The sequence below is a fragment of the Mesoplodon bidens genome, assembly GCF_964165515.1.
Source record: "Mesoplodon bidens genome assembly, chromosome: 5".
NCBI lineage: Eukaryota > Metazoa > Chordata > Mammalia > Artiodactyla > Ziphiidae > Mesoplodon > Mesoplodon bidens.
The window spans coordinates 51,360,179-51,374,892 of record NC_138161.1 but is presented as its reverse complement, the minus strand read 5'-3'; the positions used below and the strand labels follow the sequence as shown (position 1 = coordinate 51,374,892).

At 34.5% G+C, this 14,714-nt stretch overlaps 1 long non-coding RNA gene across 5 annotated transcripts in view; it reads left to right on the top strand.

The window, feature by feature from the left end:
* The first annotated feature begins 5,685 nt into the window (after positions 1-5,685).
* Positions 5,686-14,714, top strand: part of LOC308617275 — a 208,126-nt gene continuing 199,097 nt past the window's right edge. For all 5 annotated transcript variants that reach the window (XR_014015845.1, XR_014015846.1, XR_014015847.1 and 2 more), the window contains exon 1: positions 5,686-5,786. This is a non-coding gene — a long non-coding RNA (uncharacterized lncRNA). The remainder of the gene's footprint in view (positions 5,787-14,714) is intronic.

The following is a 14,714-nucleotide window of genomic DNA, read 5'->3' as shown; positions in this document are numbered from 1 at the left end:
AGAAAATATAAACATACCAATCACAAGCACTGAAATTGAAAATGTGATTAAAAATCTTCCAACAAACAAAAGCCCAGGACCAGATGGCTTCACAGGCAAATTCTATCAAACATTTAGAGAAGAGATAACATCTATCCTTTTCAAGTTCTTCCAAAATACAGCAGAGGGAGGAACACTCCCAAACTCATTCTATGAGGCCACCATCACCCTGATACCAAAACCAGACAAAGATGTCACAAAAAAGGAAAACTACAGGCCAATATCACTGATGAACATACATGCAAAGCTCCTCAACAAAATACTAGCAAACAAAATCCAACAGCACATTAAAAGGATCATACACCATGATCAAGTGGAGTTTATCCCAAGAATCCAAGGTTTCTTCAAAATATGCAAATCAATCAATGGGGTACACCATATTAACAAACTGAGGGATAAAAACTATACGATAATCTCAATAAATATAGAAAAAGCTTTTGACAAAATTCAACACCTATTTATGATAAAAACCCTCCAGAAAGTAGGAATAGAGGGAACTTACCTCAACATAATAAAGGCCTTATATGACAAACGCACAGCCAACATTGTTTACAATGGTGAAAAACTGAAACCATTTCCTCCAAGATCAGGAACAAGAAAAGGTTGCCCACTCTCATAACTATTATTCAACATAGTTTTGGAAGTTTTAGCCACAGCAATCAAAGAAGAGAAAGAAATAAAAGGAATCCAAATCGGAAAAGAAGAAATAAAACTGTCACTGTTTGCAGATGACATGATACTATACATAGAGAGTCCTAAAGATGCTGTAAAATACCTAGGGATAAACCTACCTAAGAAGACAAAAAAACTGTATGCAGAAAACTATAAGACACTGATGAAAGACATTAAAAATAATACAAACAGATGGAGAGATATACCATGTTCCTGGATTGAAAGAATCAACATTGAAAAAATGACTATACTACCCAAAGCAATCTACAGATTCGATGCATCCCTATCAAACTGCCAATGGCATTTTTCACGGAACTAGAACAAAAAGTTTCACAATTTGTATGGAGACACAAAATACCCTGAATAGCCAAAGCAATCTTGAGAAAGAAAAATGGAGCTGGAGGAATCGGGCTCTCTGACTTCAGATTATACTACAAAGCTACAGTAATCAAGAGAGTATGGTACTGGCACAAAAACAGAAATATAGATCAATGGAACAGGATAGAGAGCCCAGAGACAAACCTATGCACATATGGTCACCTTATCTTTGATAAAGGAGGCAAGAATATACAATGGAGAAAAGACAGCCTCTTCAATAAGTGGTGCTGGGAAAACTGGACAGCTACATGTAAAAGAATGAAATTAGAACACTCTCTAACACCATACAAAAAAATAAACTCAAAATGGATTAAAGATCTAAATGTAAAGCCAGACACTCTAAAACATTTAGAGGAAAACATAGGCAGAACACTCTTTGACATAAATCACAGCAAGATTCTTTTTGACCCACCTCCTAGAGAAATGGAAATAAAAACAAAAATAAACAAATAAGACCTAATGAAACATAAAAGCTTTTGCACAGCAAAGGAAACCATAAACAAGATGAAAAACAACACTCAGAATAGGAGAAAATATTTGCAAACCAAGCAACTGACAAAGGATTAATCTCCAAAATATACAAGTAGCTCATGTATCTCAATACCAAAAAACAAACAACCCAGTCCAACAATGGTCAGAACACCTGCATTTCTCCAAAAAAGATATACAGATTGCCACATGAAATAAACACATGAAAGCATACTCAATATCACTAATCATTATAGAAATGCAAATCAACATTACAATGAGGTATCACCTCACACCAGTCAGAATGGCCATCATCAAAAAATCTAGAAACAATAAATGCTGGAGAGGGTGTGCAGAAAAGGGCACCCTCTTGCACTGTTGGTGTGAATCTAAATTGATACAGCCACTATTGAGAACTGTATGGAAGTTCCTTAGAAAACTAAAAATAGAATGAACATATGACCCAGCAATCCCAGTACTGGGCATATACCCTGAGAAAACCGTACTTCAAAAAGAGTCATGTACCACAATGTTAATTCCAGCACTATTTACAATAGCCAGGACATGGAAGCAATCTAAGTGTCCATCAACAGAAGAATGGATAAAAAAGATGTGGCACTCATATACAATGGAATATTACTCAGCCATAAAAGGAAATGGAATTGAGTTATTTTGTAGTGAGGTGGATGGACCTAGAGTCTGTCCTACAGAGTGAAGTAAGTCAGAAAGAGAAAAACAAGTACTAACACATGCTAACACATATATATGGAATTAAAAAAAAGAAGGTTCTGATGAACCTAGGGGCAGGACAGGAATAAAGACGCAGATGTAGAGAATGGACTTGAGGACATGCAGAGGGGGAAGTGTAAGCTGGGATGAAGTGAGAGAGTAGCATTGACATATACACACTACCAAATTTAAATTATATAGCTAATGGGAAGCAGCCACATATCACAGGGAGGTCAGCTTGGAGCTTTGTGACCACCTAGAGGGGTGGGATAGGGAGGGTGGGAGGGAGACGCAAGAAGGGGGGGATATGGGGATACACGTATGCATATAGCTGATTGACTTTGTTATACAGCAGAAACTAACAGAACACTGTAAAGCAATTATACTCCAATAAAGATGTTAAAAAAAATCACTCAACAGGAAAGTTAACAAATAAACACCCTTCAATGCCGAAATTTGACCTTTAAGAAGACAAGCCTCAGTCAGCAAGAAATGTGCTTGGAAACTGAGACATCTTTACAGGAATTCATAATGTGGACACACATATCAATAATTATGAATAAGAGGAGAGGGCTAATGAGATCCAGCGACACAACAGGTCATTCTGAGTAATAAATCAGGATTAATTGCATTGCGTATTTGGCTATTAAATTTTTCCTTCTAAGTTATTTTTAAACAGAAAAAAAAAGCATTTTTTTCCTTCCTGGTTCTTTCCCATCATTTTAACTTGCTCATTAAAAAAACCCACTTTCCTTTGCAGTCACTCACTCACTCTACCTTTCCTTCTCCAAATCTTCTATAGCAATAACAGAGCATGAATAACTCCATGAAACAGACAGATGTATCTTCTCTGTGATCAGCTCTGTGTCAAGGAAGCTCATGCAGTAAATCTTTCAAAAGACAAATTTGTCAGTTGTTACTGAAACAGTATGTGAGTCCTATACTCAGTGACTCCAGAAGAACACAAAGAGCTTAGGGAAAAGTTAAAATTTAAAGTTACCAGTATGGGAAATGCATTAGAAAGAATCTGGTCAGAGAGGCAAAAATTCAATTATAATCCCCCAAATTGAGATGGCAAAAATCTCAACTGACCCAAATTTCTTGGCTTCTACCACTAGCTACATTTATATTTGAAATGAGTTGAAACTCGAGCTGTGCTGGTAGCCTAACACCTGCTCCCTCTTTTCCCCTGGGGTGGCTGCAGTAATTACACACCTCTACCTACACCAGTTTAGGATTTATGAAATGTTGGTCATGTAGAGTCAATCATACCCATGTTCTAAGGTGCCAAATGATCATCTAGTCAGAATTGCAACACTACTGGCAGGCAGACTTATTAGTTCCTTTCATTTTTGAGTCTAGTCATGCCTCAATTTTTGCTAGCCAATTTGCATTTGTTTTCTATGCTTTGCACCCTATGGAAAGAATTATAATTTAACTCAACTGTACTTTCTAAATATATGCTCTTAAAACAACTTTTACACATGATTAAATTTTAGATATATTTTCAATTAAGACTTTGAACATAGTCATGGTTTCCACGGAACAAACACATACACAGTGGAGAATATTGCTTCTCTTATAAGCACATGATTGTGCCAACACTGTGGAACATTTATCAGATTAACCATGGCAGATTTTAATTTATAATTTAGACCTCTGCCATAAATCTGTCCTACCTGGGTAAAATCATGAACAAAGGAGCAGCCAAGTTATAACATCACTGTATATCACTCTGAGCAAAATATCTAAGCAAAAAAAAAAAAAATTATCGAAACTTTGCTTTCAGTTAGACTAAAAATCTTTGGAAAAACACTACTTTTTCCTGTTTTAATATTCTTGACTGGTGGAATAGAATCATTATTTCTCATCAGAGGATATTTTATATCTTTACACTGACAATGCAAACAATTTTTTTTAATCTGGAGAAAAGACAAAAATCGGCTCAATAGCTTAGAACATAACTATGCATAAATAAAGATGAATGATAGAAAACCTCAAGTTGAAGAGTGGAAAGTTCTTGGAGTTTATATTATGGCACCTGAATCATTTTTTGTAAAAGACAGTAATTATTATCTGCTGAGGAGATGCAGAGAATTGGGGTTGGATTTAGCTACTTGAGGAAGAGCAATTCATACAAGCATTTGACAAAAGGAGAAACACATGAAGTTGATCATGAGTTGATACTTCGCAGACATAAATGTGGTTTGAAGGGCAATCCTTTATCCAAAGAACCTGTATTATACCAGTTAACTTTTCATTATTAGGTTTATTCAAGCCACCGGTAGACTATTGCATCCATCCCTGGAGTGTAATTATGGATAGATAGAGAATTGCTAAAGAGATATAGGGGAAAGAACTCACCCATCGGAAAATATCCAATATGTGTCAAATACTGTGATAAGGACCTTATATGAAGTCAAATTAACAGCTCTCTAAAATTGATATAACTTTATACAACAAACGAACTGAGGCCCAAAGAAAGAAATTAGCCTCAAGTTTACATGTCTAATTTAGTAAGGCACTATTTATGCATGTAGAAAAATGTGAAAATGGGTAAAATTACATTGGCAGACATAAGAGAATGAAATAGTAGAGAACTAGGTTTTTAACACAGGATTGTTAAACTGGACATTGCACCTGTCTCTCAGATAGCCATTTGTATGAATGTTTTCTCTTTAAAATAATGTATTTAAAGAAGTTATTAGAAAATATTTTAGAAGAGACTCCTTCCATTAAAAACAAACAAAAAAAACCCAGCTGCTACGGTTTTATGTGAACTTAACCCTCTTAGGGTTGCATGTCTTAATTTATAGAAGAGGAAGAGCAAGACTCATTTACTGAAGCATTCTGTGAGGAATAGCTAATTAATATTGCACTTTAAGCATTTGAAGTGGTTACTGATGAAGTCCTCTCAAATATAAGCAACTAAATAAAAGTTTTAAATGTTTAAATTTGGAAACTTTCAGTAAAATCTAAGTATATTAGTACTTTTCAGATTATGTTTATATAAATTATTTTGATATTTTAATACCTTTATTTTCTCACCATTAATTACAATACTGTGTACAGATGAAGACTGTAATTCCTACAAATGTAAGTAAAACCATAAATATTATATGTTTTACTATCACATATACATACAACATAATAAAATACTATATATCATAATAACATATATGTAGTTTTCTTACGGACTGAATGTTTGTATCCCTCCCCACTTGCCATGCCCCAATTTGTATGTTGAAACCCTACCCAAGAATGTGATGGTATTAGGAGGTTGGGCCTTTGGAAGTAAATTAGGATCAGATGAGGTCATAAGGGTGGAGCCCTAAGCATGGAATTCGTGCTTTTATAAAAAGTCACAGGAGAGCCAGCTTCCTCTCTCTGCTCCCAGTCATGTGAGATGACAAAAAGTCAGCAGCCTGCAACTGGAAAGAGGACTCACTGGAACTCAGCCATCCTGGCACCCTGATCTTGGACTCCAAGCCTTCAGAACTGTGAGAAAAAAATTTCTGTTCTTTTTATGCTACCAGTCTATGGTATCTGTATAGCAGTCCAAACTGACTAAAACACATTTTATACTTTTATTCATATGGGAACTAAATGCACTAGGTATTAACTTTGTGAAATAGAGCTGGTACTTTAGACAAATGATTTAACTTTCATTACCTAAAAAAAAAAAAAATTATTGAGCAGCTTTTATATTACAAATGCTATAATACAAAGGTTGATAATAATAATACCTGTTTTTTTATATCTTTATTGGAGTATAATTGCTTTACAATGGTGTGTTAGTTTTTGCTTTATAACAAAGTGAGTCAGTTATACATATACATATGTTCCCATATCTTTTCCCTCTTGCGTCTCCCTCCCTCCCACCCTCCCTATCCCACCCCTGTAGGTGGTCACAAAGCACGGAGCTGATCTCCCTATAATACCTGTTTTTAAGGTGCTCACTGTCTAGCTGTTACTAAGACAAACACAAAAATAACATTTGGTGTGAGCTGAGAAAAAAAGTGAGTAATAGAAACTTTGGAATATTTTGTATAAGCAAAAAAAAACTAATTTAGTTAAAGCATTCTGAATCAGGGGGATGTAGGAGATAATGGAAATGGATTTGAGTGAGAGTCAGTGGACAAAGGCGTGGAAGTCCATATTCTCATTCATTCATCCATTTCTTCATTTAGCAAACATATTTCAAATACAAACTGTGCATCAAGCATTAAATTCAGTGTTTCAACAAATTTGTCCTCAGATCCCATTATGAGGTTTTAAATAAGAAAATAGTTTGATTATATCAATGTAAAAGTGAGTCAGGGATAACAATGTAGAACAAAACAGGCAGCCGGATAATTGCCTCCACCTGCAAACTTGGCAGCTTCCCTAGACCATCAAAATCAGACGACCTCAAGTATCACCTTGGCGCTGCTCCCTATGGCAGTTATGTGAACTTTGATAAGTCATAAGTGAATTATACTCTATGAGTCTCAAGATTTCATACTTTAAATAAGTTTGATATTTTCCTTGCCATGATTGTTAATTAATTAAGGTTAAAGAGTATTTTTAAAACTCATAGAAAAAGGATTAAAGGCTTATACACTAAAATTTTATGAAACTAATCTAATTTTCAATATGTACATTTACAAAGGGAAACAACATGGTATCACTAAAATTTTCTTTTAATTCTTAACCTGAGTTAAGTTTCATTTTTGGTAGTGCTACTGGTACAGAAAAGTTAGACAGTATTAGTTATTTTCCCACAGCATTTCAAATCTTTCTGTATGTTTTGTTGTTGTTGTTATTTGTTTCTTTTAAGAAAGAAATTTTGAGAGGGGAAATAATCTCTTCTTGAATGAAATATTAAAATTTCAATGTTGAATAATGTCAATCTGGAAGGACGTTTCTTATGAGGTACTGTTCTACTCGTTCTTGATATATTCAATTTGGGTATTGATTGATTTACATAAGAAACTAGATGGCACATTTGATAAATGTGTGGTCAGGAAAATAGGTGACGGACATAGTAACTGTTTTATGTAAAAGATTCAGGTTTCAGAAGAGATACTAAAAGTTTAGGAGGATGGTCTAATGTGTCAAAAGACCAAAAATAAACAGTAATATCAGAGATTATATATTTATTCTATATGTTGTGTACACTTAACCAATGTTTATAGACTAACAATAGATAAATCATATTTTTATCTGTGATGCATTATTTATGTGCTTTTCCTGTATTATTCTTACATTTAATCCTTATACCAACTCTATGATCCCTATTATGCACATGTTACAAGTGAGAAAATTTCATACGTTGAGTTTAAAACAAACGTGCCCAAGGGCATATAATAAGGTATATCAGAGCCTGATTTACATCAAAGCAGTCTGGATTCTAAATCACACATTTTAAGAATACTAGGGAACAATATATATAGAAAATGTAGAGTAACGCATACTGAAAACTTCTCCATAAAAGCAATGAGAAAATTGGCAAATTGTCAATATCAACATTTTCAGAACTCTGGAAATTAATCAAAGAATTTTAGCAATCTGGAGAACATTTATTCAGGAAAAACAAATCTCAGTAACAACATCATGCATTTTGATTTTCTAACTTGTCCATCTCCTTCTCTTAGCATACACTTGCTATGGATTGAATTGTATCCCCCAAAATTATATTTGAAGTTTTAACCTCCAGTCCTCATAATGTGACCTTATTTGGAAATAGAAGCATTGCCAATGTAATTAGTTAAGAAGAGGTCATATTACAATAGAGTGAGCCTTTAATCTAATAAGACTGGCATCCTTATAAGACAAGTAGAAAAGGCACAGAGACACTGACACAAGGGGAGAACACCATGCAATAACACAGGCAAAGACTGATAAAGTGTTTTCAGTGCAGCTAAAGCCAAGAAGTGCCAAGGATTGGCACCAGAAGTGAGGAAGAAACAAGGATGCATTTTCCCCTATAGTATTCAGGGGAGGAGGCACTGACAATACCTGATTTCAGATTTCAAGCCACCATAACTGAGTCAATACCTTTATGTTGTTTTACCCACTCATTTTGTGATACTTTATTATGGCACCTCTAGGTAGTTAACATAGCACCTACTAAAACATTCCTAAAATACATGAAGCAAAAACTGTCAGTAGACTTCCAGTTTCCTATTCTGCATGTAAGGAGCTTGGAAGTCACCACTCTGTCATAACTACACATAAAAAGCTGAAAACACTGAAGAATCAACAACTCTTCTGGTATCCATTAGAGAGGGAAAGACAGGGTAAACCATCGCCCCCAAGATTGAAGAGACTGACAGACAAGTCCAGAAAGTAACATACCAAAGCATACTCACAGGTGGAAACCACCACAGGAACCTGAACTGTAGAGGAGAACCTGAACTGTAACTGACAAACTGCTGGAAGCTCAACGTGGACAACTGTGAGAGTTTAAAATGCTAGAAGAATCCAGTTATAGGAGGACCCTTGCATTATTGTGAGACTTGCCTTAAGAAGTTTGACCAGATTCCCACAGGGCAAGTTCCTTTTTTAAGCTTCCAGCAAGGGGAGGGGAAACGTACCGTTTAGAAATACACCAGAGCACTTGTTCCTCTTAACAAGTCCTGCCCTCAAAGAAAACTGATTAACCAGATCCTAACCATCTGAGATGATTGGAGCCTGACATAGGAAAGAGAAATACCCAAATCTAGCCCACTCTAGCCACTCATCCCATCTAAGGAGGTAGGAAAAAAAACCCCAAAACTGAGAAACTTGTGGAATTCTTGGTCCAGAACACAGGCTCAATAAAAGACTGTATGAAAGACTATATAAAAACTATAAAAGACTATATAAAGACTGTATAAAAGACTGTATAGAAAATCCAAAAGACACCACAAAAACTACTAGAACTCACAAATGAATTTGGTAAAGTTGCCAGATACAAATTAATATTCAGAAATCTGTTGCATTTCTATACACTAACACCAAACTATTAGAAAAATACATTTTAAAAAATCCCATTTACAGTTGCATCAAAAGGAATAAAGTATCCAGGAATAAATCTAACTAAGGAGTTAAAAGACATGTACTTGGGGCTTCCCTGGTGGCACAGTGGTTGAGAGTCCACCTGCCGATGCAGGGGACACAGGTTCGTGCCCCGGTCCGGGAAGATCCCACATGCCACAGAGCAGCTAGGCCCGTGAGCCATGACTGCTGAGCCTGCGTGTCTGGAGCCTGTGCTCCGCAACGGGAGAGGCCACAACAGTGAGAGGCCCACGTACCACCAAAAAAAAAAAAAGGACACAAAATAATATCAGAAATTAAAGAAAGGAATCACTACATATCCCATAGAAAATAAAAGGATAATAGAGGAATAATATAAACAACTCTAGGCTCACAAGTTTGTTAACCTAGATGAAATGGAACAATTCCTTGAAAGATAATCTACCAAAATTTACACAAGAAGAAAAGCAATCTGAATATGCCCATATCTATTAAAGAAATTAACTCAATAATTAACCTTCTGAAACAGAAAGCACCAGGTCCAGATGTGTGAATTTTACCAAATATTTAAGGAAGAAATTATACCAGTTCTCTGAAATCTCTTTCAGAGTATAGAAGCAAAGAGAATAGTTTGCTAATTTGACCTCATTCTATGGTCAGCATTACCCTAAAAACAAAACCAGACATTACAAAAAAGGAAATCTATAGACCAAATCTCTCATGAGCAGCGATGCTGGTTCAAGATTCAGGAATCAATTACTGTAATCCATCATGTCAACAAAGTAAAAAAAAAATCACATGATTATATCAATAGGTGCAGAAAGAGCATTTGAAAAAATTAACACCCATTCATGATAAAAAAAACTCTAAGTAAACTAGGAATAGAGAACATTTTCAACTTGATAAAGATGTCTACAAAAATCCACAGATAACATTTTTCTTAATGGTGAGAAACTTGAAGCTTTCTCACTAAGATCAGAAAAAAAGCAAGGATGCCCCCTCTCACCACACCTTTTAAACATCTTATTAAATGTTCTTGCTAATACAATAATAAAAGAAAAGGAAATTATACACTTTGGGAAAGAAGACATAAAACTGTCTTTATTCTCAGATGACATAATCCTCTATGTAGAATATCCAAAAGAACTGACCAAAAACACCTCCTGAAACTAATAAGCAATTATAGCAAGGTATAAGATACTAAAATGATATACAAAAGCCAGTTGCTTTTCAATATGCTAACAATGAACAAGGGGAATTTGAATTTAAAAACACAATGCCATTTACAATAGCATCCTCCAAAAATGAAGTACTTAGGTACTTCTTAGGTAAATACTTAGGTAAATCTACCAAAACATGTACATGATTTGTTTGGGGAAAACTACAAAACTCTAATGAAGAAAATCAAAGAACTAAATAAATGAGAAATGTTTCACGTTCATGGATAGAAACACTCAATACTGTCAAGATGTCAGTTCTTTCCACCTTGATCTATAGATTCAATGCAACCCCTATCAAAATTCCAGCAATTTATATTATGGATATCAACAAACTGATTCTAAAGTTTATATGTAGAGTTTTATGGCATTCATATAGAGAGGCAAAAGACATACCAGACTAGCCAACACAATATTGTTGGAAAAGAACAAAGTCAGAGGAATGATGCTAAACAACTTCAAGGCTTGCTATAAAGGCAAAATAATCAAGACAGTGTGGTACTGGTGAAAGAACAGATAAATAAATAAATGGAACAAAATAACCCAGAAATAGATATCCATAAATATGGATAATTGATCTTTGACAAAGTGGCAAAGGCAATACAATGGAACAAAGATAGTATCATCAAGAAATTGTGCTGAAATAATTGGACATCTACATGCAAAGAGAAATCTAGATATAGTTTTTTTTTTTTTTTTTTTTTTTTTTTTGCAGTACGTGGGCCTATCACTGTTGTGGCCTCTCCCACTGTGGAGCACAGGCTCTGGATGCACAGGCTCAGTGACCAGGCTCACGGGCCATGGGCCCAGCTGCTCTGCGGCATGTGGGATCCTCCCGGACCGGGGCATGAACCCATGTCCCAGCATTGGCAGGTGGACTCCCTGCACCACCAGGGAAGCCCTAGATACAGATTTTATATCCTTCACAAAAATTAACTCAAAATTGATTATAAATCTAAATGTAAGATACAAAAGTATAAAACTCCTAGGAGATAACATAGGAGAAAACCTAGATGACTTCTCATATGTTGATGTCTTCTCTTTTTTCTTTTATTTTCCACTATGGCTTATTAGAGGATATTGAATATAATTCCCTGTGCTATACAGTTGGTCCTTGTTGTTTATTTATTCTAGATGTAATAGTTTGCATCTGCTAGTCCCAAACTCCCAATCCATCCCTCCCCACCCATCCTCCTTTGGCAAACACAAGTTTGATCTCTATGTTTTTGGGTCTGTTTCATAGATAAGTTCATTTGTGTCATATTTTAGATTCCACATATAAGAGATATAATATGGTATATGTCTTCCTCTTTCTGACTTCACTTAGTATGATAATCTTTAGGTCCATCCATGTAGCTGCAAAGGGCATTATTTCATCCTTATTTGTGGCTGAGTGATATCCCATTGTGTGTGTGTATATACCACATTTCTTTATCCATTCATCTGTTGATGCACATTTAGGCTATTTCTATGTCTTGGTTATTGTAAATAGTGTTGCTCTGAACAGGGGTGTGCAAGTATCTTTTCAAATTATAGTTTTGTTTAGATATATGCCCAGCAGTGGGATTGCTAGATCATATGGCAACTCTATTTTTCATTCTTTGAGGAACCACTATACTGTTCTCCATAGCGACTGCACCAATTTACATTCCCATCAACAGCATAGGAGGGTTCCCTTTTCTTCACACCCTCTCCACCATTTGTTATTCGTAGACGTTTTAATGATGGCCATTCTGACCTGTGTGAGCTGGTACCTCATTGTAGTTTTGATTTTCATTCCTCTAATAATTAGTGATGATGATCATCTTTTCATGTGCCTATTGTTTAGAGAAATACCTGTTTAGGTCTTCTGCCCATTTTTTTATTGGCTTGGTTGTCTTTTTGTTATTGAGTTGTGTGAACTATTTGTATATTTTAGAAATTAAGGCCTTCTTTGTCACATTGTTTGCAAACATTTTCTCTCAGTCTGTAGGTTGTCTTTTCATTTTGTTTATGGTTTCCTTTGCTGAGCAAAACTTATAAATTTGAATCAGTCACATTTGTGTATTTTTGCTTTTATTTCTATTGCCTTGGGAGACTGACCTAAGGAAACATTGCTACGATTTATGTCAGAGAATATTTTGCCTATGTTCCCTTCTAGGAATTTTATGGTGTCGCATCTCATACTTAAGTCTTTTAGCCATTTTGAGTTTATTTTTCTGTAAGGTGAGAGGGTGACTTCTAACTTCGTTGATTTACATGTGGCTATCTAACTGTCCTAACAACACTTGCTGAAAAGACTTTTTCCCCATTGTATATTCTTGACTTCTTTGTTGAAGATATACTGACCAAAGGTGTGTGGGTTTATTGTCTGAATATTTGATAGGGATTGCACTAACAACATAGTACTGGAAGTCCTAGTCACAGCAATTAGTTAAGAAAAAGAAATAAAAGGTACCCAAATTGGAAGGGAAGAGATAAAGTTGTCTTTATATGTAGATGACATGATACCATATATAGAAAACCCTAAAGACTCCATACAAAAACTACTAGAATTGATAAACTAATTCAGCAAGGTAGCAGGATACAAGATTAACATACAGAAATAGGTTGTGTTTCTTTACACTAACAATGAAATATCTGAAAGGGAAAGTAAAAAAAACACCTTTTAAAATCACATCAAAAGAAATAAAATACTTAGGAATAAACCTGACCAAAGAGGTGAAAGACATATGCTGAGAACTATAAATCATTGATAAAGGCAACTGAAGATTATTTAAAGAAATTGAAAATTATCCCATGCTCTTGGATTGGAAGAATTAAATATTAATTTATTTTAGAAATTTTTAAAATTAATATTTTATTTAAAAGTGAGCTAAAGATAAAAAAAAGTTTATTTTAATCAGTTTATTACTACAGACCATTTTCTAATCATTATTATGGTAATTGATTCAGACATCACTAATGGGTGTTGAAACTAGTGGGACTAAGTTGACAAAGAACATAATATTTACATAGCTTCAAAGTATCTCTCTATAAATGATCTATTATTTAGAAAGAGCAAACAGTAACATCTTAGTGAAGAAACTTGGCAGACAGTACCTTAAATAAGTGATCAATTTAACATCATAAATAATGAGACAGACAAAAATCCATGCCTCCTGATATGATACACTAAGAAGAATAAATTATCACTCTAATTTCCTGTCAAAGCTACATCTACATAATCTGAACATAGTCATAAGGAAACATCACATGAACCTAAATTAAGTTAAATTCTCCTAAATAACTGCCCTGCATTCTAAAACTATCAATGTCATGAAAAACAAAGAAAGTCTGAAACTGTTCCAGAATAAAAGAATTTAGGGACATGTCAGATAAATTCAATGTGAGATTCCAAATACAACCTGGAACTTAATAAATCAAATTAAAATAAAAGCTACAAGTGATTCTTTTTTAAAAAAAACATTTTTTCAATTTTATAAACATTTTCCAAGATATTTTTGTTATTTTATTGTTTACACTTCCCCCCCCCCCCAAACAACCTAACCTAATTTTTGGTGATAGCTGTTATTATTATGGTTAACATTGGTGACTACTGACTTGAATAGGGCACAATTGATATTTCTGATGAGCTGGTAATTTTCTATATCTTGCTATGGGTGGTAGTTACAGAGATGCACACTTTTAAAATTACATTTATCATTACATTTAAGATTTGTAAATTTCATATATTATCATTCAATAACAAGTTAAAATAATAAACCAGTTATTTTGAGTTCTTTGTCCGACAACATCAATAATTACATTGTATGTGGGTTTATTTCTATTGATTTATTTATTTTTCCTTGTGATTTCAGTCATTTGGTCATGTCTGGAATGTTGATTAATTTTATACTGAGTGCTGCGAATGTGTATGAACAATTGTAAAGAGAGTATCAGTTTTTTCTAGCAGAGAGATAAAACACAAGTAAATGATCTGATACAAATTGGAATTAAGACATTTCAAGGATGGATTTCAGATTTTTGAGAAAAAAGCTTTGTTTGGATTTTTAGCCTTTTTAGCAGATTTGCTATTTAGTTTTATTCTATTTTATCTATTATTATTATCCTCCTCCTCCTCATCATCATTTGCTTTTTTGTTCTTGTCCCTGACATGCACAGCTTAGAAATCAGAAAATGTCATGAGGAAAAAGCCGCAGGCAGAATGTTAGCTGATTTCTCTGGCTTCCC